Consider the following 5446-nt stretch of genomic DNA (forward strand, 5'->3'; position numbering starts at 1 on the left):
TTGTATGCTGAAAACTATGAGTCGCTACTCAAGGAAATAGAAACTGATACCAAGAAATGGAAAGATATCCCATGCTCATGGATTGGAAGACTAAATATCATCAAAATGAATATTCTCTCCAGAGCCATATACAAATTTAATGCAATACCCATCCAAGTTCCACCAAGCTTCTTTAAGAGAATAGAACAAACACTACAATCATTTATCTGGAACCTGAAAACACCTAGAATTGCCAAAACCATCTTGAGGAAAAGAAACAGAAATGGAGGCATCACACTCCCAGACCTTAAACTATATTATAAAGCCATCATCATCAAAACAGCATGGTACTGGAACAAAAATAGGCACACAGACCAGTGGAACAGAATTGAAAGCCCATAAATAAATCCCCACACCTATGGACATCTAATTTTTGATAATGGGGCCCAACGGATTAAATGGAAAAAGGAGGCTCTTTTCAATAAATGGTGCTGGGAAAACTGGGTTGTAATATGCAGAAGAATGAAATTGAACCACTTTATCTCACCAGAAACAAAAATCAACTCCAAATGGATCAAAGATGTCATACCAGAAACAATCAAATATTAGAGGAAAACATTGGTAAAACAGTTTCCCACCTATACCTCAAGGACATCTTTGATGAATCAAACCCAATTGCAAGGAAGACTAAAGCAGAATCAAACCAATGGGACTACATCAAATTGAAAAGCTTCTGCACATCCAAAGAAACTATTAAACAAACAGAGAGACCCCTCACAGAATGGGAGAAGATCTTCACATGCCATACATCAGACAAGAAACTAATCACCAAAATATATAAAGAGCTCAGCAAACTTAGCACGGGATGCATTGGATCGACCTTCTCATGGTGCATCCCGTGAGTACCCATTCATTGGGGAAACTGAAGATCCTTCCTAGCCGACTGAAACCACATGGATCCCAGTCACTTTCAAAGCCAGCAACAAGCAGCTCCTGACAGCTTTCAACCTGACGCTTTTGACTGGTTATGGAAGAAGGGCAAACGCTAGAAGAAGAAGAAGAAGAAGCACCAAAAAAGCAAATGACCCCATCCAAAAATGGGCAGAGGATATTAACAAAACATTCACCTCAGAGGAGATCCAAAAGGCTAACAAACATATGAAAAACTGCTCTCGGTCACTGATTGTCAGAGAAATTAAGACAACACTAAGATACCACCTCACTCCTGTAAGAATGCCATACATCAAAAAGGACAGCAGCAACAAATGCTGTAGAGGTTGTGGGGACAGAGGAACCCTTTTACATTGCTGGTGGGAATGTAAATTGGTACAGCCTCTGTGGAGAGCAGTCTGGAAAACTCTCAGAAGGCTAGACATGGACCTTCCATATGATCCAGTAATTCCTCTCCTGGGGTTATACCCCAAGGACTCCATAACACCCAACCAAAAAGAGGTGTGCACTCCTCTGTTCATAGCAGCACAATTCATAATAGCTAAAACCTGGAAGCAACCCAGGTGCCCAACAACAGATGAGTGGCTGAGAAAGCTGTGGTATATATACACAATGGAATACTATGCAGCTATCAAGAACAATGAACCCACCTTCTCTGACCCATCTTGGACAGAGCTAGAAGGAATTATGTTAAGTGAGCTAAGTCAGAAAGATAAAGATGAGTATGGGATGATCCCACTCATCAACAGAAGTTGAGTAAGAAGATCTGAAAGGGAAACTAAAAGCTGGACCTGACCAAATTGTAAGTAGGGCACCAAAGTAAAAACCCTGTGGTGAGGGGTAGACATGCAGCTTCCTGGGCCAGTGGGGGGTGGGAGTGGGTGTGAGGGATGGGTCACAGTCTTTTGGTGGTGGGAATGGTGTTTATGTACACTCCTTAAAATGTAGACATATAAATCAGTAGTTGATTAATATGAGGGGGAAAATCAATTGTATGTCTCAAATTTTTCAAAACACAAACTGAATCTTTTTAATATATAGGCTGTGTATTTGATATGCAGGCTCTCTCAAAAGCCTAGACCAAGTAGATTAGAAGCATCCAATAGCACAGCTATATACAAGATACTGGATACTGTACAGCAAACCATAACAAAAGGACTTTTCAAAGTTAACCCAATTAACAAATAATGTGATGATAACATTAACTATCGATTGTCTTTTTGAACCCTAAGACAGCAGGAACCTCACATCTCCACTATAGAGCCCCTACTTCCCCCAGTCCTGGAACCCTTGGATAGGGCCCACTTTGCCGTATGCATCTCCCAATCCATACCAAATAATATTGCATCCGCCGATCACAACCTAACCAATGCAACGATTGCCACCTCAACATTCTTCACCTCAGACTGTGTCCAGAGACTTCACGTGTGGAATGACAACCCTTCTGTTTCATTACTCGGGTGAGACCTTTCCTTTTATAGTACACTCTAATTTCATCTCAGGTGGTTCACTTTCTAACAAAGTCCCATAACCTAGATATACACCAGTTTCTGTTAGAGAGAGCTTATGTTCACACGTATCCATAAACTATTGCAAAATATATACCTGAAAGCAGAAGTACACTAGAGTTTGCAGTGAGTACCTCCCTAACACTTCCTCTCCACTATTCCAAGCTTTGGGTCCATGATTGCTCAACAATTTATTTGGCTTCGTATGTTAACTCTCTTTTCAATAACCAGGTTCCAGATGCCACCAGGATGGTGGCCAGGCTTCCCTGAATTGAAGACCCCACCAATGTGTCCTGTAGCTCAGCTTCCCCAGATACGCACCCTACTAGGGAAAGAGAGAGGCAGACTGGGAGTATGGACCGACCAGTCAATGCCCATGTTCAGCGGAGAAGCAATTACAGAAGCCAGACCTTCTACCTTCTGCAACCCTCAATGACCCTGGGTCCATGCTCCCAGAGAGATAGAGAATGGGAAAGCTATCAGGGAGGGGGTGGGTTATGAAGATTGGGTGGTGGGAATTGTGTGGAGTTGTACCCCTCCTACCCTATGGTTTTTTTAAATTAATCCTTTCTTAAGTAAAAAAATTAAAAAAAATTAAAAAAATGGCTTCCAGGAGTAGTGTATTCGTAGTGCAGGCACATTGAGCCCCAGCAATAACCCTGGAGTCAGAAAAAAAAAAGAGAGAGAGTTTTGCTCCACCGGACTCATCTTTTAAAGGCCAGGAAATAGGATATAGGTACTCTAGATGTGGGTGGGTAACTGGTTAGGTATAGAGATAAGTTTACTCCTTTCAGTGTCTTTGAACTTTGCCTCCTGACTCTAGTTTTGTACTCCTGAGCACTCCATCTGTCTAGATATCTATTTCAGAGGTTTTTTTTTTAGTCCTCTGTGTTCCTGTTTTCTTCTTTTTTTTTTATTTATAAAAAGGAAATATTGACTAAACCAAATAAGAGGGGTACAACTCCACACAATTCTCACCACCAAAACCCCATATCCCATCCCCTCCTCTGATAGCTTTCCTATTCTTTAACCCTCTGGGAGTATAGACCCAGGGTCATTGTGGGATGCAGAAGGTGGAAGGTCTGGCTTCTGTAATTGCTTCCCCACTGAACATGCCATTGACTGGTCTATATTCCCAGTCTGTCTCTCTCTTTCCCTAGTAGGGTGGAGCTCTGGGGAATTGGAGCTCCAGGACACATTGGTGTGATTGTCTGTCCAGAGAAGTTTTGTGGGAATTGTGCTAGCATCTGGAACCTGGTGGCTGAAAACAGAGTTAACATATAAAGCCAAACAAATTGTTGACTAATCATGAACCTAGAGGCTGGAATAGTGTAGATGAAGAGTTGGGGGGGGGTCCTCCATTTTGTAGATAGCTAGTAGGCCTATTTTAGTTATATTCCAAAGGGCCTGTGGCTATACTAGTTTTTTTTTTTCTTTTTCTGTTTTTCTCCCCAAGCCTGAAATCTGATATGCAGGTGGATCCAAGTTATTTTCTGGGGACTTTTTTCATGATTTGTTTTCAGTTTTCTTACTCTTCAGCTCCTCAGAATGTGGAGAGTTCAGAAGACTATAAAGTAAACCCTACAAGGACAGTAAGTTGGCCATGTGTGGTAGCAGTTGAAATGAGTAGGTCTTTTTTTTTTTTAAATAACATTCTTGATCCACTCCATATTCATCCATATATCTCCAGTGCTTTACCGATATTGGGCATCTATTTAGATGCTGAAAGAGTACATAGCATATTTCATAGAAAGTAGTTGAATTTCAGTCAATTTTTTCCCCTTTGGATGTATTGTCTGCTTTTTAATTTTTTGATATTATCTTTATTTACTTATTGGATAGAGACAGAGATAAGTTGAGAGAATGGGGGAGATAGAGAGGCAGAGAGGCACCTGCAGCCCTGTTTTACCACTTGTGAAGCTTTTCCCCTACAGGTGGGGACTGAGGGCTTGAACTTGGGTTCCTGATCATTGTAATATGTGTGCTCAACCAGGTGTGCTACCACCCAGCCCCTATTGTCTGCTTTTATGATAAGACTTTTGTTTCCATGCATGTCTTCTCAATTATGGAAATTTTCAATCATATGAACAAAAAATAATATCATCCATTTTCAATGATTATCAATTCATGTGAAATTTTGTCCTATGTATTTCTCCATCCTGACTGAATGAACCATTCAGGTTCATTATTTGTCTTGAATCAAATAAAAATTGAAGACAATGTTATTTCAGAATTATCCTTTTTTTTTCTTAATTGCCACCAGGGTTATCATTGAGGCTCAGTGCTTGAACAATGAATCCACCACTCCTAGTGGCCATTTTTTTTAAACTATTTTTTTCTTTCTTATTTTACAGGACAGTGATAATTTGAAAGGGAGGGGAGACAGAGAGGGAGAGAGACAGAGAGACATTGAGACACCTGCAGAACTTGTTTCACCACTCATAAAGCTCCCCTGCCTGCAGTTGGGGAGTGAAGGTTGGAACCCAGGTCCTTATGCAAGGCAATATGAGCACTTAGCCAGGTGTGACACTGTCCAGCTCCTTTTCAGTAGGTCTCTTTAAGAAATTAGAGTATCTTTATCATGTTGCTAAAAACATAGCGAACATAGCTGTATCTATGTTAGCACATTAAAATAGGGTATTTTCACAATATCAGTAAAAATCTAGTCACTGTTTACAATTTTTCAATTGACTCATTTGTTGAACAGTTTATGCAAATCAAAATATAAATAAACTGTCTCTGTTACATTTTAGTAGATGCATCATTTATCTGTGTTATAGTGGTACTATAGCATAATTAATAATGCTTATGAGGTAAAACAATTACTTATTACCCATATGAGATCAACTTTGCATCTCTGTAGATACTGTTTGGGTTCATTTGTAGTTAGGATTGTCGGGCTAGTGGCTATGTATTTGGGTCATACTTGGGGTGATTTGAGTAATTTATCTTTGATCCATATATATGCCTGCTATTATCCAGAAGGTTAACCCAGGGATATCCTCATA

Source organism: Erinaceus europaeus, chromosome 17 (assembly GCF_950295315.1).
Source record: "Erinaceus europaeus chromosome 17, mEriEur2.1, whole genome shotgun sequence".
Classification (NCBI taxonomy): Eukaryota; Metazoa; Chordata; class Mammalia; order Eulipotyphla; family Erinaceidae; genus Erinaceus; species Erinaceus europaeus.